Raw genomic sequence first — 24,906 nt, 5'->3', positions numbered from 1 at the left:
ACTGGATCCAGCTCTTTGAAAGAGAGGTTGCACCAGGAAGACCATTTCCAGTGTGTGGACACGAAGCCTCATTATCAAGCAAGGCCGCACGGTTGCTGAGAGGTTGGTGGCCATCCCGGGTAAGCGGCATCCTCGGGCCCAGAATGGACGTAGGTCAGTACACCTGGTTACTGATTATATGATACTGTGTGGTGCCTGAAGTAACAGAGATTAGCCTAGGCCTTGAATTAGCTAGGGTTATACCTTTTGTTAGGCCTTACTGTACTGGACTGCAGCACAGTAATTGACTTGCAGGCTCTGCTGCGTCTGCCACCGGTTAGGAGTGTCCTCGGTAGCGGCACAGCACGACTTTCAGGCTCTGCTGTCTGCGCCAATGGGCTAGGCCTGTCCCTCGGACAGGGACGGTGACTGTGGGCCTGGGGTATTACTGATTCTGTTTGTACTTGTGTTATTACTATTGCCAAAATAAAGTTTCTGTTCTTGCATATTAAACTGGTGTCAGTGTCGCTTTCCTTGTCTGAACCTTTGCTGTATCCTGGGGAGCCCACCCCGGTACACGGCTTACAGCTGCATATTCAACTCCAGCAAAGAAATGCACATTGATGGGGCATTGCAAAGGATAAAGAGGTGTGGTACCTGAAATGTGGAATGGTCTGCAAAAAGGGGCATCTATATGCCCAGATAAAAATCACCATGTCACACTCTCAAACCTTCTGGATGCATTTTTAAAAGTTGGAAAGTATGGTCTAAGATGAGAATACCCCATTAATGAATATTTATCATGTTACATTTTCATGGTCACCTACTGTCATTTAGTGCCATGTAACACCTCCAGCTAATCTGCCCTCATATGACGGCAATCCACTGTGCCCTCATTCAAAATGAGTGCCTCAAGTGCATTAACAGCTATAGGATTGCCATAACTGAACCAGCTACAATGTTCTCATGGAATGCTGCCACCGAATATGGAAGGCTACTCACTTACCCATATGTTTCTTCTCCACTCCCTGTCTTCAATAGGAGGAATCAATGCTTCCTCTTTTTAGACTAGAAACATCTAGTAGATCAGTACTACTGGACAGTGGCATGGTAACTGTTGAGGAAGGGTTGAGATGCATGCATATATATACATATATGCATGCAAACACGTCCATGCGTGTATGATATATATGCATGCATTAATGGTCACTTCATAGGATGATGTGCGCGGATGTGCCCAGCATCTACGCACATCTGCCCTTAGTGGCACACAGGGGCTCATGTTGGGCCCTGTGGGAAATGTGTGGCCCCTGGTTAATCTGTGCCCCCCTTATATGTGTCCCCTTATAGTTAGTATATATATTTCCTGTCCCTCTCATGTAGATATATATATATATATATATATATATGGGCATGTGTGTATGCAGTGCATACATCTATATGTGTGTATCTGCCTTGGCTCTCCCCCAGGTATATATATATATATATATATATATATATATATGGGCCTATAACTGCCCATGTATGCCCCAGGTTTATAATGAGTATATATGTGTATATAGATGCGCCCCAAGTATCTATTTACATATATATATACTTAAATGCCCCCCATAGGGACAGCGTTTAGCCAGTTCGGGCAGATGGCTGGTGACTTCAAAGGCTAAGAAATCAATTGCCTTTTGTTGATTTTATCAGCCTAGTTACTTATGTTTGGGACATGGCTGGGCGTGTGGTGCTGCTAGCCTCAGGGGGCCAACTGGCTGTTCTGAGGGCAGGCATACGTCACAGTGACACTATGATTGATGTCACATCCCTGAGGAAGGAGGAGGGGGGCTGGTTTTGGGCTATAAAGCCCCAAGCAGAGGAGAGGTGCGCTCTCTTGGATTCCTGGACTGCAATGAGAGACACATGGGAGCTGCACCCTGAAGGATGGCTGAGTACCCCTTTTCCCTCCAGACCCCTAATACACCTGCCCTGATCCACCCCTTCCCTGCCACCAACTCATAACCCTGTAGCTGCCCTGTAATCTGCCTGCATACCCCAGTAGTAGCTGAGTGTGTGCTGCTAAGGAATGTATGTGTATTGTACAGCTAGAGTGTGGGGTGGAATTGGGAATTGTCTAGTGTAGTGAGGTCTGTATTGTGGTGTGTGCGTCTATATGTATATATATTTATAACGATTGATCTATAAATATATATAGATATAGCGTATAATTAGACTTGTATTGTTGTAAGTGACCCCACCCCTGGTTAACCCCTATTTCCCCCCCTGGTTATCCAAACCCCTACTCCCTTGAATAACCCCTGGGCCTCACTGTACACTTGTAGGGTATTAACCCCCTGCATTGCTGAATCCCCTTATACTTGCAAGGCATTAACCCTTGCCTTGTTTGTGTCCCTGATGTGCACCCTGGGCCCTGATTATGTGCATCCTGGGCCCTGATTAACCCTTGCCTTGTTTGTGTCCCTGGTACTGGGCACCCTGGTCCCCCTAACCCCTGCCCTGATTTCCCTTATCCTGTGCCCCTGATTGTATTTGTGGTTCAGTTACACCCCCCTGATGACCCCCACTGTATCTCCGTAGGGACAGTGAGTAGTCAGGTGGGGTGGGTTGTTATATACTTGTATGTGTGAATTGTATAGATAGTTGATGGGTGGAATTGGGAACGTGTAGTGTAGTTTAGGATTGTATATTTGTAGTGCTGTGTATTGTTAGTGTATTGCGTGCTTAGTGTATTAGGTTTTAATAAATACCGTTATATTTGTACCCTTTGTGTAGCGTGTACTTGTTAGCGGTAGCGAGTTAGTAAGGCGCATGCAGCTAGCGTAGTGATTAGTGTAAAGCATAGCGAAAGTATTGTGTTATTATTATATAAAGGCATAAATAGGCGGAGTTATCACTAGACGGCTCCTCCTATTTATGAATATTAATTATTGATATTTGCATAAATATTGGTGATTATTATTCCCCCTTTACAGTAACCTACCACAGCACAGCCACCCTAAAGACCCTATAATTATAACTGTCATTAGGCTATGGACATATGTCACGAACACTCCCGTGACAGGGGCCAGGAGATCAGAGAGACTGGCAACACGTGGGTTAATCTGACTGGTTCCTTGTGGCTCATTTGTGTCTCTGTTGTTTTGGTCATGACCACACCTCTTGCAGGTATTGTTGGTTTGGTCATTTAACTTCCCCTGCTTACCCCTTCTCGGGGTGAAGTTTATAGCTTCATTTTCTGGACACTGTGCTAGCTGATTGTTGGATTTCGGCTGAACCCTTGGCGCTGCCTTTGCTCCACTGAAGTTAAGTATTCCTCTGTCTTTTGTACCTAGGCCTGAGGGAGACTCCTGTTCATCCTTCTGGTGGAGGAATAGGTTGTCCCAAGCCCTGTCACTATACCAGGGCCCTACAGGGTGTGTTAGGGCTCTAGGTTACTGTGTATGAAATTTCCTACTGTCGAGGTCAGTTCATACTGATAGATAGTCAGGACTTGGATTAGGGATGTTCTAGGTGATGTTTTCCTTTACCCTAGTTTCCAGGCCTAGTTCCTGTCCCCCTTCCTCCTGTGCTGGGTGTGGAGTTTCCTTCCCACACCGCATCCGTGACAACATATTTGAGATGGAACTGTCTGGAACCATGTCATGGTTTGCTCTTCAGTTATGCATTTTATGGAGCAATACATTCTCCTTATACTGGTTCTGTTGGAGATATTATCATCTCCAATTGTTTCTAGGGGAGAATACCTCAATACATAAGGAGCTGGATGACACAATTTTATCTCTGTTGGAAAAAACCTCAGTATGTGTCTGTATGAAACCTGAGCCATATGGAGGTAGAGAACATACCTCATGGACTTCTATTGCAAACCTTTTATGGCTTTGTAAAATGTGACCGTGTGTCAAAAGTATAGAAAAAACTGTAGCTGATAGATGCAGCTGAAAGGGGTTTTCCAGGATTTTGCTGTTGATGGTTTATCCTCAGGAGCGGTCATCAATATCTGATCAGTGGGGGTCTGACTTCCGGCACCTCCACAAATCAACTGTTTGAAGAGGCTCCGGTGATCACTGTGGCCTCTTCTTAGGCCAGTGACATCACTTTCATCAGTCACGTGGCCTAGGCGCAGCTCAGTTCCATTCAAGTAAATTGACTTGGACTGCAATGCCAAGTATAGCTGCTATCCACTGGACGGCACTGTGTTTGGTTGAAGGGATCTGTCACCAACCTGACCGGTTTTAAACCGATCACATAGTTCGGTGGGGCACAAAGACAGGACACAGATGTTACCGGTGTTTAGTTTTTCAGATCCTCTAAACCGCCAAGAAAGTTGTTTTTATGATATGCTAATGAGCCATTGCAAGTGCCCAGGGGCGGAGAGTTTGCTGAAAGTGCCCAAGTTACACTGCCTTACGCAAGCCTGACTCCACCCCTCAGTAAGCTTTGGCCAGCCCTATGTCTCTGTGACATCATACTTCGCTGTAGCCCCTTCGCACATCACTGCTGGGCGCCGGTTACTGGTGTAAAATTGGCGCATGCAAACTGCATATCTCTGTGTCTTTGCCTACAGTGGGGAGAACACTGCGCATGCCAGGGTGTGAAGGGACTACAGGGAAATATGATGTCATGGAGACACAGGGCTGGCCAGAGCTTATTAAGGGGCGCTAGTAAAGCAGGGGACCCTGGGCACTTTCAGCAAACTCTCCACCCCTGGGCACTTGCGATGACTTATTAGCTTATCATAAAAACAACTTTTTGGGCAATTTGGAGTATCTAAAAAATTTAACACAGGTAACATCATGTCTTTGAGCCCCACTGAACTATGTGATCGGTTTAAAACTGTGGTGTCAGACTCCCTTTAACTGGGAGGAGTTCCCTCAAACAGCTGATCAACAGGGGTCCCGGGTGTCGACTCTAACTGATCTGATTTTGATGACCTATCCTGAGGATAGGTTATCAATATCAGAATCTCGTAAAAGCCCTTTAAAGGGGCTATCCCATGATTAATGTCATATAGTACATGACAGTCTCTTTCTAACAAAGCTAGAACCAGCCCTGTACCTCACATGGATCCAGAGATCTCCCCATTCATTGCTGTGCTTATATGGATTTATATCAAGCTGACAGCTCAAGGGGAGGGTCTTTTCTGCTGCAGATCAGGGGGCGTGTCCATGCTCTCCCTATCACGGCTCAGGAGGGAGTTGAAGGATGAAACTGAGCATGTGCGGCCACCTCAGTAAGCAGGACAAAGAAATAAGAAAAAAATAAACAGCAAGTGGCGCTATATAGACACATTTTTTTAACACCTCAGTGGCTATGCTACATTTTTTATTACATGCAATTACAAAAGTATTCAGATCCAGGTGCTGGTTTGAAAACCGTAGAATATTTTTCGTCGGACAACCCCTTTAAATATCATAAGCTTATTTTTATAGACATCTATATAGGTAAAGCAGCAAAGCTGAGACCAGCTTGAAGGTAAATGTGTGGCCTTTATCAGAACTAATTCGGAGCGACAAGAGAATAGAGGTTTCCACGGGCACAAGCCTACAGCTTTGATTCATCTTTTATAACATTTTCTGCATTTATATTTCAAGACTCGCAACACTAATGCAAATCTAGCGCGAATACATGCAGAAACATCAAGGGAACGAATGCGTAGTAAAGAGATCCAGCGATCCAGATGTAAAGTCTATCGAATGCAGTTTGCACAAGCAGCAATGGATGCACGCAGCTGCTGTTAGATTACTCAGCCTCGTTCTTCTTCTGCAGAATAGACTGCTAATTAAATGGATAACTATTAAATTTCACTTAGCCGATACCGTGCTGCTTATATCTAGGGTAATTAGTCTTTGGCTCCGTTAATATCCTCATTTTTTTTGCGCACACTTTTGGAGGGCAATTGAAGCCACGTGGCCTCTTGCCTGATTAAAACTGGTTGCTGGTTCTCCATTCATTTTCTGCACAATGGTCATTATCTCAATAAAAAAACTGAAATGTGGTGCAAATGATAGCTCGTTGATTACTCTTAACTGATTGACTCCAGCCTAGGGAAGAATTGAGGAGTCCTTTACTAATCAGGGGATGTGTTTATGTGATTCTTTGAGAGCATCTAGAAGCCGCTCCTATAGTCGTATGTTTAAAAAGGTAACTCGAATTTAAGTGGTCACCACAAATGCATTAATAATGAGTAGTTTGTATGTGTTTAAGGGAGCTTTTCACAGAGTATAGCAGCTTTACACATGTATGACCCAATTAGAGTTTGTATTTACACCCAGGGCAAACGATAGGAAGTTTGGGCCGCCACATAGGGAATCAATGGGGTGGAGGTGGGTGGTCGGTACAATTTATGGATTAAAAAATAAAAAAAACAATGCATTATAAAAAAAACAATACTGTACCAGAGCCCTAGCAATCTTTCTTCTCTCATTGACTTTTCGTTGGACTGTGTAAAGGAGCATTAATGGGTGTTATCATCATCCATTGGTGCTTGTCCTGTCAGAATATTTGGCAGTCTAATAGAGAGCTAAATCCTGGAAAAACGCTTTAACCCCTTCACTAGTGTTGGGCGAGCATGCTTGGCCGAATATCGCGTGTGCTCGAGCGCGATGCTCGAGTCAGTGTATTTAAATCTAATTTAGCCTTTATTTCTGAAAATTTTCTGGTGGTATTCGAACTCACAACCTTCTACATAACTGCCAAGAATGTTAACCACTGCAAAATAGAGCTGCATGGCCAGTTACTTAAAAAAAAAAAAAAAAAGAGACTTCTGCTGTATAGGAATACTTACTACTATTAAAGCGAACCTTTCACCTCATTTTCACTTTATAAACTAGCAACAGTACCTTATAGATTATCTTGAGTGTGTTGTTATCCATGTTAGTGCCGCTTTCCTGGGCTCTTTATACTTCAAAAAATCGTCTTATAAACTTCACATTCGGTGCTCCAACAGTCATGCATCCAGTCAAGGGGGTAGCCCTTCCATCTCCTCTGGCCGTACCGCCCCTGCCCTAACCCCTCCTCCATGCTCCTTAACTGACAGCCGGCTCAGTCGCCGGGACGGCGCTTCCGAAACCTGCGCATGCGCCATCCTCCTGATTCGCCGCGCGATCCCGTCTTTCTTGCTGACAAAAGCGCGATCATGCGCGCGCACGGGAGGGAGAGCAGACAGGAGAGCAGACAGGCCGGCATCGCGTAAGGCGCATGTGCGATTCTCTTACATGATCGCGCTTTTGTCAGCAAGAAAGACGGGATCGCGCGGCGAATCAGGAGGATGGCGCATGCGCAGGTTTCGGAAGCGCCGTCCCGGCGACTGAGCCGGCTGTCAGTTAAGGAGCATGGAGGAGGGGTTAGGGCAGGGGCGGTACGGCCAGAGGAGATGGAAGGGCTACCCCCTTGACTGGTTGCATGACTGTTGGAGCACCGAATGTGAAGTTTATAAGACGATTTTTTGAAGTATAAAGAGCCCAGGAAAGCGGCACTAACATGGATAACAACACACTCAAGATAATCTATAAGGTACTGTTGCTAGTTTATAAAGTGAAAATGAGGTGAAAGGTTCGCTTTAAGTATTCCTATACAGCAGAAGTCTCATATTTTTTTTATTTTTTTTAAGTAACTGGCCATGCAGCTCTGTAGTGTAGTGGTTACATTCTAGGCTGCAAACAAAGGGGGTTAGTCAGCACATCTCAATGCGCAGGTGCACGTTGCTATGGCTGAAAACATAACATAGAACAAAACATACAATGCAACAGTACTCTGCAAACCAAATAAAGTACAAAATGAATTATATTGCCAATGCTATGCTTATAAATTAGAGATGCTTGGCAAATCATTTTGTACAAAATTATTTGAGCCCGTCTGCCACACGTCAAGGCGATCTCTGTAAGACTGGAACCTAACACTAAGTTCAACCTGTTAAGTCCCATGACAGCGACCATGAAGTTCAGGGTAGTGGTTAACATTCTGGGCTGTAATGTAGAAGGTTGTGAGTTCGAATCCTGTCCGAAACTTTTCATAAATAAAGACTATTTTAAATTTATATATTTAATATTATTAGTTGTAATTGTAAAAAAATGTGTAATCACAAATATATATATATATAGACAGTTCTGCCCATAATTATTCATACCTCTGGTAAATTTGGACTTAAAGTTACTTTTATTTAGCCAGCAAGTAATTTTTTGACAGGAAATGACATAGGTGTCTCCCAAAAGAAAATAAGACGACGTACAAGAGGCATTATTATGGAAAAAAAAACATTTCTCAGCTTTTATTTACATTTGAGTGTCCAGTCCAGTCCAAAATTATTCATACCCTTCTCAATAATCAATAAAAAAGCCTTTATTGGCTATTACAGCAATCAAATGCTTCCTATAATTGCAGACCAGCTTTTTGCATGTCGTCACAGGTATTTTTGCCCATTCATCTTTAGCAATGAGCTCCAAATCTTTCAGGTTGGAGGCTCTTCTTGCCATCACACTGATCTTTAGCTCCCTCCACAGATTCTCAATTGGATTCAAGTCTGGACTCTGGCTGGGCCACTCCAAAACGTTAATGTTGTTGTCTGCTAACCATTTCTTCACCACTTTTGCTGTGTGTTTTGGGTCATTGTCATGCTGAAATGTCCACTGGTTCCCAAGGCCAAGTTTCTCTGCAGACTGCCTGATGTTGTCGTCGAGAATCCTCATGTATTGCTCTTTTTTCGTGGTGCCGCTTACTGTGATTTGGTCCATTGGCTGAAAAACACCCCCAAAGCATTAGGTTCCCACCACCATATTGGACAGTGGGGATGGTGTTTTTTGGGTTGAAGGCTTCTCCATTTTTACGCCAAATGAAGGAAACATCATTGTGACCAAACAATTCAATTTTTGTTTCATCTGACCATAACACAGAAGACCAGAAGTCTTTTTCTTTGTCCAGATGAGCTTTTGCAAAGGCCAAGCAAACTTTTGTGTGCCTTATCTGGAGAAGTGGCATCCTCTTTGGTCTGCATCCGTGGAACCCAACAGTGTGCAGTGTCCGTTGGATTGTCTGCCTTGAGACATTGCCACCAGCAGAGCCCAGATTCACCAGGATGGCCTTGGTGGTGATCCTTGGATTCTTTTTCACCTCTCTAACTATCCTCCTGGCTAGCACAGGTGTCACTTTTGGCTTCCGACCACGTCCTCTGAGATTTTCCACAGTGCGGAACATGTTGTCCTCTTGTACATCGTCTTATCTTTTGGGAGACACCTATGTCATTTGCCATCAAAAAATTACTTGCTGGTTGAATAAAAGTAACTTTAAGTCAAAATTTGCCAGGGGTATGAATAATTATGGGCAGCACTGTGTATATATATATATATATATATATATATATATAAAAAAATAATAATAATATATATATATATATATATATATATACATAGATAAAATCATACTTCTGATATATATGAATGCATATATGTGGGAAACTACTACTGATGTTTTAGCCATAATACATTTACATATATTATAATATATTATATATTCTAAATATATAATAATATATGTAAATATATTATGGCTAAAATCTTATATATATGTTTAAATTAAATTTAGCCTCTATTTCTGAAAAGTAACTCGCCATGCAGCTCTATAGTGTGTAGTGGTTAATATTCTTGGCTGTAATGTAGAAGGTTCTGAGTTCGAATCCTGCCAGAAACTTTTCAGAAATAGAGGCTAAATTAGATTTAAATACACTGGGGTGTCCCCAAGCACTGACTCCATATATGGACATAGCTATATATGGAGTCAGAGCAGGGACTCCTAAGCTGAACTAGAGCCCGACACCCTCCCTTCTTCAGAACAGGGGATGCCTGGTTTAATGTTCAGGTTCTCCCGTTGACTTCCATAGTGCTCGGGTGCTTTGTAGAGCACCCGAGCATCGGGAAGTGTTCTACTCGAGCACCAGAGCACACGAGCACCAAACACTACCCTTCACGCATATTCACATGCATGTACGCGAGGGAATGTGACTTCTTGGCGCATCCTCACGTGCATGTACGTGATGTGATCAGCAGCACGGACCGTGCTGTTACTGATAGCCGGGCCCCTGCTGCATCCGCCGGCATCGCTGTATGCCCTTTCACATGCCATGGTCAGTGCTTACTGTAGCACGTGCTGGGTTTGCAGAGGGAGGGGGCTCCCTCTGACTCCTTCAGCCCCCTGTGGTGACAGGGGCCCAATGCTTGCCATGGCAGCTCCGATGCATTACACAGGCATCGGAGCCTGCCAGCTACGGAAGCCCAGAAGATCCAGCCTGCAGGGTCTCCTAGGCAACTGTCAGCGTCTTACTGTGTAAGACGCTGACAGTTCAATTCAGTACAATACATAATATAGTGTACTGAATTGAAACAGGGTTTAAACCCTGAAAAGGTAAAGTCCCACAGTGGGACAAATATAAAAAGTGAATTTTTATTTTTTTTTAATTAAAAAAATAGTTTCAAGTAATAAAAAAAAGCCCCCTAACCATAAAATCGTGTTTAAAAATAAAATAGAAAAAACAGACATATTAGGTATCGCTGCATCCATAACGATGTGCTGTATAAAAATGTGTACCACCTCTACCACCTCAGGTGAATGCCATAAAAAAAAATGAGCAAAAAATGCAATTTTTTGTCACCTTACATCACAAAAAGTGTATTTCCAAGCGATCAAAAAGACATATGTACCCCAAAATAGTACCAATCAAACCATCATCTCTTCCCACAAAAAGAATTGCCACTACATTGCCCAAAAGATAAAAAAAAATTGGCTTTCAGAAAATGGATAATTCACTGTCAATAAATATATAAAAAAGGTGTACGTATCTTATATAACTGATATTGTCACGGTAGAAAGAGGCGTTCAAAATATTCTTTATTCGATTACAACTAAACAAAAAGAAAGGGGTATGTAAGGTAAAAACCCTAAAACAATTAAATGCACTATAAACATATAAGTCATGCCTTTCCTTTTAACTTGGAAGCTGCTCTATCAATATAAAGCCAATCAAAATATCATAAGTACCGTAGGGTCAATCACTATTAATCATACCGAAATCCGGACTAAGTAAATGTCACTATCTAACGGGTATGAGCCATGTGGATACAAAACCGTATGACAGCTGTGGCAGCGGAAGCAAAAGTACGAGCAGAGTGTTCCGCCTCCCCGGCGTTCCTATAGGCCGCACGTCAGCCCTGCCCTTCTGGGGGCTGGTCTTTCCCCCTATATACACCGGCATTCTAGGCGGCCGTGTCACGGCCTCCATAGTGCCGGATACCCTGTCACACACCATCAGTGTGGCAGCGTTTTTCTTCGACGTGTATATTAAGCTGCTACTGATAATTCTGATTGATGAAACGCGTTGAGCCCTTGCTTAGACGCTCTGTGTAGGAGTTTTAGCTAGGTTAGGGTTGGTGGTTAGGGTTTGGGTTGTGGATATCTCGGGTTAATTACAGGTTCTAGATGATCTATGTCCCGTAGTGATTTCTCACATGGTGTTGTGTGTCCTTGTAGCTGTACTGACCTCAGCCATAGTAGGACACTCGCTAATACCCCCCATCCCTCTTTTTACCACTCTACCCATCATACAGTAAAATAAAATTACATTTTCAAAATGATGTCAACATAAAATAAATATCTGGGAAATTTACAGTAACAACTATTTTATGAGGTATCACAATCTGCTTAAAAAGCTGAGACATTCAAATTTCAAAAATTGTGAATTTTTTTAAATTTTATGTAAATTTTGGATTTTTTTTACAAATAAAAGTGAAACATATTGACTCAAATTTACCACTAACATGAAGTGCAATCTCAGTATCACTTATATAAGTGAAAGCGTTCCAGATTTATTACCACATAAATTGAAACATGTCAGATTTGTAAAATGTGGCTTGGTCCTTATTACGAAAACCGGCTTGGTCTTGAAGGAGTTAAGGGTGTGAACTGACTATACAGATTAGATAAAATTTGGAGAAGGATTTTTAGACACTAATGTGCATGGGGCAGACTATCTCCCATTGGAATATATTGGATTTCAATTTCCCCTGGAGATAATAAGATTACCTTCTCTCCCTGGGGTAGTAATCATGTATATTTTATCACAATAAGAAAAACCAAAAAAAAAATCACAATTTATATCTGGAAGGTAACTATAGCATATATTTTTTTATGGCCACAATTCCAAAATTACACCACTGCCAGAGAGGGAGCAGAGGGAGGTGTAAGGGAGTACTCATATGCAGCATACATTTCTGAATGGGGTCATTTCATCAGAATTTGTGACAGAAAGAACCTGATTTTCTTCAGCCCTCATTTTAGGCTACTTTCACATCTGCGTTTCTGCTGGATCCATTAGGGGATCAGTAAAAACATATCCGGTAAATAATACAACCATCTGCATCCATTCAGAATAGATCCTGTTGTATTATCTCCCAAATGAATAAGCTGGGTCTGGCACTCAAACCATTGTAAGTCAATGGGCGCCAGATACGTTTTTTTTGTGTCTGAACTTATATGATTTACATTGTGTTTCATGCCGGATCCGTCTTGATCGGTATCCCATGATGCACTCAAAAACACTGCTTTTGTGTGAGACATGGGAACGCAATGAAATGGAACAGAATGCATTCTGGAGCATTCTGTTCTCTTCAGTTTAGCTCTGTCCTCATTGACTATGAATGGGGACAAAACTGAAGTGTTTTCCTCAAGTTTTGAGATCCTATGACGGATCTTAATACTGAAAAGGAAAACGCAGATGTGAAAGTAGCCTTAGGCTACTTTCACACTCGCGTCTTGGGCGGATCCGTCATGGATCTGCAAAAACGTTTTCGTTGCAATAATACAACAGCATGCATCCGTCATGAACGGATCCGGTTGTATTATGTCTTCTATAGCCATGACGGATCCGTCTTGAACACCATTGAAAGTCAATGGGGGACGGATCCGTTTTCTATTGTGCCAGACTTACACCATTGTGCCATTGACTTACATTGTGTGCCAGGACGGATCCGTTTGGCTCCACTTCGTCAGGCGGACAACAAAACGCTGCAGGCAGCGTTTTGGTGTCCGCCTCCAGCGCGGAATGGAGACTGATCGGAGGCAAACTGATGCATTCTGAGCGGATCCTTTTCCATTCAGAATGTATTAGGGCGAAACTGATCCGTTTTGGACCGCTCGTCAGAGCCCTGAACGGATCTCACAAACGGAAAGCCAAAACGCCAGTGTGAAAGTAGCCTTAGATAAATGGGTCAGTCTTAAAAGATGTCTTCAAGAAATCTGCCAGGTGTGAATCTACATACCAGTGCAGGTTTAAAGGGGCAGCACAGTGGCTCAGTGGTTAGCGATGAGGTCCTAGGTTCAAATCTGACCAAGAATAGCATCAGCATGGAGTTTGTATGTTCTCCCCATGTTTGCATGGGTTTCCTCCAGGGACTCCAGTTATGAGCTCTACTGGGAGTGATGATGATGTCTGTAAAGTGCTGCTGGATATATTGTTGCTATATAAGTGAGTAAAATAAATATATTGTTCTGGGTCTGTGGACAGATATACGGGACCTGTTATGGCCGTAGATATATGGGACCTGTTATGGCCGTAGATATATGGGACCTGTTATAAGAACTCAGATTTTTAAGTTAAGTAAATATTTTGATTTTAGGTCAAAATATTCCATTAAAATAAGTTAAGATATTGCAAAAATTAGTTTTGTTAGCAATGCGAGAATCATTGTGCAGTCTAGGAAAACTGCTGTAGTAGCCTGGATTGTCTTTCCCTGAGATGTAAATTTGTCACGACAGACGCTTTGCTCGGAAGTCTATTTTCGAGAGACACACCAATTCTCATCACACATGAATGTGAGAGACGTTGAAAGACACTATTATTTTAATGAATAGAAACTAATTAATACAAATAAGTAACATTTTGGACTAGTGCTCCCAGTGGAGGCGAACACATAGAGCAATCAGATTTATTAAGCCTTGATGAGGTCTAATGGAGTGCGGTAAGCCAAGTGGAAAGGAGGAAATATATTGTCGTGGCTGTAAAGGACAAGAATTGCTCTGTGGTGAACAGAATATTAACACAGGACAAAGATAGGAACTGGACTGGTGCTACAAATAGGTTCACCACAGCATAAAGAGAAAGCCATTACTATGTACAGTACTGTGCAAATGTTTTAGGCAGGTGTGGCAAAAAATGCTGCAAGGTAAGAATGCTTTCAAACATAAAGTGTTAAGGTACGGCCACACAGTCAAGTTTCCTGATGCAGTTTTGGAAGCCAAAACAAGGAGTGTCCTATACTTTCTCTCAATTTCTGATCCACGCCTGATTTTGGATTCCAAAACTGCATCAGCCGTACCCTTATTAGTTTATTTTTTTATCAATTAACAAACGCAAAGTAAATGAACAAGAGAAATCTAAATCAAATCAGTATATGATGCGACCACCCTCTGCCTTCAGAACAGCATCAGTTCTAGGTAGACTTGCACACAGTTTTTGAAGGAACTCATCAGGGAGGTTGTTCCAAACATCTTGGAGAACTAACCACAGTCTTCTGTGAATGTAGGCTTGGTTAAAACCTTCTGCCTCCTCATTTAATCTCAGACAGACTCGATGATGTTAAGATCAGGGCTCTGGCATCACTTCCAGGACTCCTTGTTCTTCCTTACACTGAAGATAGTTTTTAATGACATTTGCTGTATGGTTGTGGTTGTTAGATTTAAACTTTTAACAGTTCTATTTTTGAAAGCATTCTTACTTTGCAGCATTTTTTTCCACACCTGTCTGAAACTTTTTCACAGTACTGTGTGTATGATGTCTATAAACAGCATGACAATAGCAAGTCTGTCTGTCTATCTATCTATCTATCTATCTATCTATCTATCTATCTATCTATCTATCTATCTATCTATCTATCTATCCTTATCGTCCTTCAGGCAGCACACACAAAGGGTTTATGTCTTGCTCCTCACATCTAGGACAGAAGATAAATCATTAGTAAATCAGACTAATTAACCCCCACACCCACTAGGCAGACGTGTTTTTTTCTTCTGTCTAGCACAATGAAGCTCACACATACAGAGGCTCCTGCTGCTGTGAAGGCCAGTATGGAGAGCACCTGACCATGTAGGGAGGGTGATGTGAGACTGCAGATGGCTCTCCTTTCCTGTTCTGCCACTTGGGGTTTTGTTGGGGACTCTCCCCTCCTCATACCCATGATTTTAGGAGTTTTGTTGACCCCCCGGTTCTTTCCTTTGAACCCATCTCCCGTGTAGGTGGCAAGGGAAGGGTTAAATCAGGCTGACTGCCACCCTCTCGGTTCCTGGGTGGTGCTAGCCACGCCTGGAGATTATATATTCCTGTATCCCCTTCCAGCCACCCTCTTGGCTGGAGAATCGCTGTACTCACCAGCTGCAGCAGCACTTCTTAGGCAAGATGGCCGCTCTCAGGCAAGATGGTGGCTCTCCTGGCGCATCTCTCATCAGAAGGGGAAGGCTGGCTGTCTTCTTTTATTGCCAACCTTTCCCTTCCCCCTTCGTTTTCACTTCCTGCCCCGGCACTGGCTCAGGCTCCGGTGCGGAGAGTTGCATCCCCACTTCCAGCTGCAGGGGGGGGAACCTGCGGTCCACACGGCGCACCTGCCCCCTGACCCACTTAGGTCACAGTCCCCCCTCCCCCTGTAGGTCCCTGTCCCTCCGCTCCATTACTTCTCAGGCTTGCCTCCAGCCATAGTAGGAGGAGGGAGCGCTCGGTGCAGAGCACTCCTGTAGCCCCGCTCCTTCCTTTTGCGGCCGCTCCCACCAGAGGATAATAGTGTGGGGGAGGTTATTCAGCCCTCTGCAGCAGCAGTACCCTGCGTTCCCCTGCAGGACCCCCCTGTACTAGTTGGCCCTCCTGCGCCCACTTCTGCTATAGCTCTTAGACGCAGACGCTGTTCGCCTTCCTCATCATCTGTGGAGTACAGGCATCGGCACCGTCACAGTTCTCGCAGGCTCTAGTCTCGTCACCATTCAAGACGGCACTCCAGATCCTCCAGATGGTGCTCACCGTCATCTTCGGATATTTCGTCGGGCGAATCTGTGGAGTCTGGTTCAGTGTCCCATTCAAGACGCAAGAGGCTCTGCTCAGAAGAGCTGGTGGCGGTGCCCTTTTGGCAAAGTCAGATATTGAGTCTGTCTTTCGCCTGCTCCCAGTTCATCCGGATTGTTATCACTTGTTGGGTTGCTATGTCGACGGTCTTTATTACTACAATACTTGCCTTCCCATGGGTTGATCTATATCCTGCCATTATTTTGAAATGTTTAGTACATTCCTTGAGTGGGTTGTTCGTTATGTTACCGGTTCCCGATCGGTTATTCACTATTTGGAAGATTTTTTTATTTGTTGCCCCTGATTTCGGCGAGATTTCGGCTTCGGCGTTCCGGTGTCCCCTGACAAGACGAAGAGTCCCATGACTTGCCTTTCATTTTTAGGTATTGAGATCGATACGGTTGCTATGGTTTTCCGGTTGCCTGGGACAAATTGTCAAAGTTGTCTGCTATGATCAAAGGTTTCCTATCAGTGAATATAGTCACCCTCCAGCAACTTCAGTCTCTGTTAGGCTTATTGTTTTTTGCATGTCGAGTGATGCCGATGGGCAGGGTTTTTTCCTTGTCAGCTTTCCCTTGCCACTCGGGGTGTTAAGTCCCCACGCCATCATACCCATGTGACCAAATCTATGAAGGCGGAATTACAAATATGGCGGGAATTTTTATCTGCCTACAACAGTCGGTTATGTTTGTTGGCCCCCGAGGGTTCTAATTCTGAGCTTTCCTTGTTCACAGATTCCTCGGGCTCTTGTGGTTTTAGCGCTCTTTTCTGTAATTCTTGGTGTGCATCCTGCTGGCTGGGGTCTCCTTCCGGGATCGGACCAGGATGGCATACCATGCCCGACGCACCTCTGGAGGCTGTTGGACAGCAGTTACTGTTGTATTGATCTCTTCTTCGGTTACTCCGGCCACTTGGAGAGCACACGGTAAAGCATGTGGTGAATGGCTTGACACTGTCGGCACTCAGGATGTGAGTCAGGAGGATGCGAGACTGGAGATTGCGGCAGAACTCTTAATGCGCTTGCGATCGTTAGGGGTTTCGGCGGCGGTTGCCCAACGACGTATGTCCGGTGTTGCTTTTTATTTTCGTCTTTTCGGATGGCGCAGGCTTTGCGGGGTTGGTGTAAGGAAAGTGTCCGCTCGGAATGCCGGCGGGCAATTTCGTACCAATTACTTTGCAGCTTGGTTTTATCGTGTCCTGCGGTTTGCATTTCCCAGTTCGAGGCTATCCTCTTATCCGTCAGCTTTAGCCTAGCTATCGATCGGGAATGGGTATGTTCGGGTCAGGATTAGGCGCTCTAAAACTGACATGTTTGGCAGGGGGGCGTGGATCCCGCTTCACCCGATTTCGGGTCCCGCTTGCCCAGTTTGATTGGTCACAACTTACAGTGACTTGCACCCCAGCGGCTGTCGTTTTTTGGTGCACCAAGATTACTTCCCCCTTACAAAGTTTCAATTTACCGCTATTTTTTAAACGCTGCCTCGCAGTCGCCGGTTACGTCACTCGCGACACGCATTCTTTCCGCATTGGTACGGCGACCAAGGCGGCCAGGGCTGGCCTTTCTGAGGCCGACATCATGAGGATCGGTCGATGGAGCTCCGGGTGTTCTGCGACCTATGTCCGTCCTGATCTGCTGCCAGTGGACTAATTTCCGCGATCCCTATTATAAAAAAATATATAATAATGTTTACAGTTATGCAGATGTTTATGCTGTTTTACAGGGGTCCCGCGTCCAGCCGTCTGGATCATCAGTCACTCACATGTCTTCTGGGCAGCCCAGAGAGCAGACTGCAGGCCTGGTGGTCGGACCCTGGGTTTTTGTGATGTCGACGTTTTTCTGGCGGGGTATCCACGGCCTTCGGTGGTCTCAGGTTCTTCCAGAGGTGGTGGATATTAGCAGGTCCATGGCAGGTCTAGTTATCCTGGTGATACACGCGGGGGGAAATGATCTCTGTTACTTGTGGCCAGAGATGGTGCTAGAATGGTCGGAGATCATCCCCCGCGTGGTTTGGCATGGAGCTAGAGACCCTGAGGCTATGGAAAATTGCAGCAGAATAGTCAACTCTTGTATTTCCCGCTTTCTTAGGTCCCGGGGAGGCATAGTGGTTCGCCATCGCCAACTTGAAGGCGACAATCGGGCATTGATGCGGCCATGGTGAAGCTTAAAGGGTGGACGTGCCCTGTGGGAGTCCAGCGGCCGGCATACCACGCCATGTGTTAGTGGTTTGGAGCAGTTTAACTCTCTTGGTTGATGATGTTACAAATGAACAAATAAAAGCTGTGGCCGATCACTACCCAACATGAAGGTATTTTGTGTGGTTTTGTGGGAAGTTCATTCGTTTCAGGAAGGGAGGGGAGAGGGGAGTACGGTTGGCTTTTCGGCCTACCGGCAGTCTGGTTTCTAGGCCTGATATTATATAGCTGAAAGAGTATCATGTATCATATGACGTTCTGGAAGTGTGTCCAGAGTTATATGTATGTTATAGAGGTGGAGGTGTGCTCCACAACCAGTGACATACACACAATCCATAGGGCCCCTTTGCGAAACTGATCCATGGGGCCCCCTCACCGTCGACGCCACCCCTCCCCCCCCCGCCGTGCGCGCGCGTGTGTATGTATGTATTGTGGCAATGTGAACATTGAGGTGTTGTTTCCCCAGGTTCCAGTCCGGGACTTGAGGCATGCTCATGTCCAGGGATCCTATTTAATCCTGCTACTGGATCTTGGGTGTGTCTCACTCTGGAGTGTCTTGTGAAGCAGAGTCCTGGTGAGGCTCTGTGTGAGTGGTCTCAGCTGGGTGGGCTGAGGGGCCACGAGGCTAGGCGATAGCCTGAACTTTGGGGGACTCTCTGACGCCTGTGAAACAAGGATCACGAGGCCAGAGTCAGGAGGACTACTGGGCCACAATCCCACAAAAGGTATTGAAGTGTCACAGCCTGGAGGTTGCTGGACTGAATGGCTGAGGAAAGCCGCATTTGTGTTCCATGTGTGAACAGGGCTCTCTAGGTGAGTCAGGGATGAGCTTATGTGTTTAGTTAGAGCCTAGGCGTGCAAGGGTTTGTTATTTTGTGTGGATGTCACACGTGATAAGTTGAAGCTGCGACTTCTTAACCTGTGCTTTGCTAAAGTGTCTGAAATAAAGCAAGAGTTTGGACATTATAATCTTGTCTGCGAAGATATCTGTGAGTGTGACCCCCTGAAAAGAGACGATCCCTTACAGTATGTATATACACTCACCTAAAGAATTATTAGGAACACCTGTTCTATTTCTAATTAATGCAATTATCTAGTCAACCAATCACATGGCAGTTGCTTCAATGCATTTAGGGGTGTGGTCCTGGTCAAGACAATCTCCTGAACTCCAAACTGAATGTCAGAATGGTAAAGAAAGGTGATTTAAGCAATTTTGAGCGTGGCATGGTTGTTGGTGCCAGACGGGCCGGTCTGAGTATTTCACAATCTGCTTAGTTACTGGGATTTTCACGCACAACCATTTCTAGGGTTTACAAAGAATGGTGTGAAAAGGGAAAAACATCCAGTATGCGGCAGTCCTGTGGGCAAAAATGCCTTGTGGATGTTAGAGGTCAGAGGAGAATGGGCAGACTGATTCAAGCTGATAGAAGAGCAACGTTCACTGAAATAACCACTCGTTACAACCGAGGTATGCAGGAAAGCATTTGTGAAGCCACAACACGCACAACCTTGAGGCGGATGGGCTACAACAGCAGAAGACCCCACCGGGTACCACTAATCTCCACTACAAATAGGAAAAAGAGGCTACAATTTGCACGAGCTCACAAAAATTGGACTGTTGAAGACTGGAAAAATGTTGCCTGGTCTGATGAGTCTCGATTTCTGTTGAGACATTCAAATGGTAGAGTCCGAATTTGGCGTAAACAGAATGAGAACATGTATCCATCCTCTGATGGCTACTTCCAGCAGGATAATGCACCATGTCACAAAGCTCGAATCATTTCAAATTGGTTTCTTGAACATGACAATGAGTTCACTGTACTAAAATGGCCCCCACAGTCACCAGATCTCAACCCAATAGAGCATCTTTGGGATGTGGTGGAACGGGAGCTTCGTGCCCTGGATGTGCATCCCTCAAATCTCCATCAACTGCAAGATGCTATCCTATTAATATGGGCCAACATTTCTAAAGAATGCTATCAGCACCTTGTTGAATCAATGCCACGTAGAATTAAGGCAGTTCTGAAGGCAAAAGGGGGTCCAACACTGTATTAGTATGGTGTTCCTAATAATTCTTTAGGTGAGTGTATATATATATATAATATACTGTATATCACTATATACAATAGGATGATATACGGTATAACATCTTCTTGCATATAGTGATATAGTGGACCACGCTGAGGATATAACCTGGGTATCTCCTGTATATAATTATATTTGTGGTCGTGGCAACCAAGTACGTACCTACCCTACCTGGGATACCCTACCCCTAAGCGGTCAGAGTTGTGTCGCAACCGCGTCGTGGAGGGATGCCTGAAAGAGGGCATCCCCTTTGAGAGTAATAGGTGAAAAAAGGGTGGGTGGGAGGGAGAACTCTGCACGTCGTACGCATGTGGGAGGGCGCCGGCCGTTGAAGTAGGTGGCCAAGCCCCTCCCACAAATACAGGCCAATGAATCGGCCTTTACACTTGTGGTCGTGGCAACCAAGTACGTACCTACCCTACCTGGGATACCCTACCCCTAAGCGGTCAGAGTTGTGCCGCAACCGCGTCGTGGAGGGACGCCTGAAAGAGGGCAAAAGACATACTGATAAGCAGAAGTAATTTATTACAAAGTCATTACAAAGCTAAAACCTGAAAGGCTGCTGACATTTCAGTTTCGGGGTGAGGTATATAACGGTTGAAACATGACGAGTGCCAACGCCCCAGTTTCTGAATGACATGCGCAGGCACTTGATTTTTGGATGCCGCGGACGCAGCACCTATGCGGAACGAGTGTCCCGAAATTGTGGCAGGGTCACCGCCCGCGCTGGCCACCAGTGACCTTACATGGGATATGAACTGGTGGGTGGTGAGCGGAACCACCCCGAAGGGTAACAATGGACTATTTGGTCCGGCCCCTGACAAGGCAGACCGTAGCTGACGAAGCACCGTGACGGGGCACCATTGGTGCGCTGTGGGAAAGAAGGATACCGGGATAGGGGGGCCCATCTGGGAGGTCTTAGACGTCTTGAGCAGTAGTATGAACCCGTCGGAGTTCTGGACCAGCTGGCTGACCGTGAGGAACCTGCTACTGCCAGGAGAACAAGTGAACTCCCCAGGTCTCAGGAAGCCGTAAAAGGCTAGATAGATGGCGGATTTAAGTACCAAGCTGGGCAAAACCCCGAAAGGATTACCGTCCAGGACGTCGGACAGTTTACGGAAAAGAGGGCCGGTGACCGCTTGCCTGTGTACTTGGCCTTAAGGTCCGCACTTGCTCAAACCCTTGAGTGCGGCTTTGACAGCATGCATGGTGAACACTGACGCTTGTTCGGGATGACTAACAGAGAGGAAATGTTGCACTCCCGCCAGGTATGACCTCACTGTACTGTGGGAGAGCTTGCGCACTGAGTGGCAGTAACCAATGAACGCCAGGATGTACTCTGGAAAACTGGAGTCCCCTTGAGGACATTCCCCTCGGAACCTGCAGAACGTCTTCCACCCGGTGTTGTATGCTCTGGTTGTGTTAGGCGAGAGGGAATTGCGTATCAGAGCGTGGGCCGTCTCAAGGTGGTTGGTTACATTAGCATTAAGGACTCGTGAGGAGGGACGGTGGCGCCTGTCGCATCTGCCTCTGGCATGATCTGCAAGAAACGGGAGAAGTTAGCCCTCGACAAGGCGTCAGCAGCCCCGTTTTGCGCGCCTGGCACATGCGCACTGAAAACATGGAAATGGTGACGTAGGGAGAGCTGTACTAGCCGTCTGAGGAAACACATGACGTGGCTTGATTTCTACAGCCCACTGTTAACAATGTCTACCACAGCTGTATTGTCAGTCACAAACAGAACAGACTGATTTGCCCAAAGACTGCCCCATATGTGGGCGGCTACCACAATGGGGTACAGCTCGAACAGTGCCGAGGTTTGGAGGAACCCCGGGATTTGTCCCACCTCGGCAGGCCATTCGTCTGCAACCCAGTGGGTGCCGAAAATGGCGGCAAACCCTGAGCTTGCAGCCGCATCTGAAAAGACTACAGGAGACCGACACGACAGCTCGGGTATAAATAAGGAAACCCCGTTCCACCGGCTCAGAAAATGGTCCCACATGTGGAGATCCGCTAAGGCCTGACTGTCCAGGCACACTGGGCTGTCCTGTTCCGGGGCGGAACTTTAGGAGCGCCAGCAGGCGGGATATGAACGCTCTGCCCTGCGGAATGATGCTCATGGCGAAGTTTAACATGCCCAGTAGAGACTGAAGGTCAGCCTTAGTGACCACGGTTGTGACTGTAAACCTATGGATGACTTCTCTAATTCTTGTTAACTTATCCGCAGGCAACCTAGCTAACATATGCTGGGAGTCTAACTCGATGCCCAAAAAGGTGATGACTGTGGCCGGGCCTTCTACTTTCTTGGGGGAAACCGGGACACCTAACTGGGAAAAACACCTCAGCAACTTCCCCAGCCCTAGGGGGACTGCCCCTGGCCTCTCAATCAGTAAGAAGTAATCTAAGTAGTGGATGACAAATTCACAGTGGACCTTGTGTACCAAAACCCAGTGGAGGGCCTGAGCCAACTGATCGAAGAGCCAGGGGCTGCTCTTGGAACCGAAGGTGAGTTTGGTGGAGAAATAATACAGGCCTTTCCACTTGATGCCGTGCCACTGCCAGAGAGCTGGCATGATGGGAAGCAACTTAAAGGCATCCGATATGTCGGCTTTGGACAACATGGACCCTGGACCCGTTTTCATGACGACGGCGATAGCCTGGTCGATCGAAGAATATCTCATGCCCACTTCCTCCGAAGGAATGAGGGAGTTAAGGCTGGGGACCTGGGAGCCGTGTGGGGCCGACAAGTCAATAATGAGTCTCTCCTTTTTGCTGAACTTGCCTGTGACTACCCCCACGGGACTGACCCTCCACCGATGAAAAGGGGGCACTCCAAAAGGACCGATTAAGAACCCTTTGTTTAACTCGGCCTCTATTAGTACGTCTACCGAACCGGGATTTCTTTCGGCTGACTGAAGGTTCCTGCACTCATATGTGAACTCTGGAGTCGTGATCAACCCCGTATGGAAGCCCTCGTGAAATCCTGACACCAGGAACTGTACAAACCCTGGATTGTGGTGACCTTGCAAGTACTCTTGTAAACGGCTAATATTGACCACACTCATGTAATTCTTCACCGACTTTAATGAGCATGCTACTCGGGGGTGGGCCCTGAAACAGTTGGTACAGATATGTAACAGACGGCATTGCCCGAAATTACAAGACGCGTAATTAAAATTGTTACATATCTGTGCCCTCCCTAGCTGAACGATGGGCCGGCCCAGCTTATCTACTGAATTGGGGGGTCTGAAGACGTCGAGTGGTCCAGCTGCAGAGCTGGAGGGGTAAGACGCCGTGCTGACAGCGGACTTATGGCACCACTCGACGGAGTGGAAGATAGACTGACAGGCGGAACAGGAGGGAGCTTTCAGGCCTGCAAAGTGTCTGCAGAATAGCTCGGTGTCTAGGTTGGACCAGTCTGTGACGTGTTGGAATTGGGAGAGAGCCGCTGCCGCCTTAGCTGAAAATGAACAATGGTAATCATAGAATGCGTTCCCTCCATACCTTTGACCCAATTCTGTGACCCGAAAGAGATACAGGTCTAGTTCCTCCCTCCTGTCCGGCCTGGCAGTACAAATAACATCCCTGAAAAGGCTAAACGCCATGACGAACTCCGGGATGGTTAATTTGCGATTGAGCCGGTGGTCGCGGCTTATTAGTACCACTGACACTTCCCCGCAAGCTATGACCTTATTGTCAGATAGGTCCCTGGAGGCAATCAGTAGAGACGCAAGATTGACATCCCTACCCTCTAGGATGTCTTCCCTGATGTTGATCGGGACAAAGTGGGATGGAGTCACGTTGGGGACGGACTGGACAGAACGAATGTCCGCTATGGCAGAGGTGGAGGCGACCGGAACCTCGGGGGAGGAAACTGGTAAGACTGAGCTGCGAGCCTCGATAGACTCCAATCTCGCCTGCATGGACGTGACGGCAGACGTCAGACTGTTCAGCATGACGTGTATCTGAGTCAGCGACGTTTGCATCGTGGTCGCAGGGGGATCATTGCTACTGGGTACCAGGGAGTCTTTCCATAGCCGATATAGCTCCGCTTTTCTGGCAGATGCCGGGAAAGGGACGCCCCGCTTTGTCAGCTCCGCCATAAGCCTGGGGATGGTCCAAGCACGCAGGGATGGTATAGTGCCCCCTTCGGATGTCCCCGCTACGTTCTCGTCCACTGACGCTTCGACAATGTCTGACGCGTGTGACATCGCAGCTGTGAAAACAGTAACGTAAGGTGACCGACTAGCCTAGATGACCACCGGTATCCGTGAAGCTGTTTAAACAACGTAATGGAAAGGGCGCACTGTCCCCGTGAGGTACGCACACTAACACCAGAAGGGCCGTGAAGGAGTGGCCAGGAACCGCCACCCGGAAGTCCATGCAAGGAGGCCTGATGTACTTACCAACTGAGAAACACTCTGACTCCCACGGAAGTTTTAATGAAAAATAGAACAACCTGTACGTAAAATAGTGCATGAGACACAACCCTGTAAAAGGCAGCACCTGTCCGTCCCCCAACGTGTACCCCCACTACCTTGGTTGACAAGGAAAAT

Source organism: Bufo bufo, chromosome 1 (assembly GCF_905171765.1).
Source record: "Bufo bufo chromosome 1, aBufBuf1.1, whole genome shotgun sequence".
Taxonomy (NCBI): Eukaryota; Metazoa; Chordata; class Amphibia; order Anura; family Bufonidae; genus Bufo; species Bufo bufo.
Note: the sequence above shows the minus strand (reverse complement) of the source record.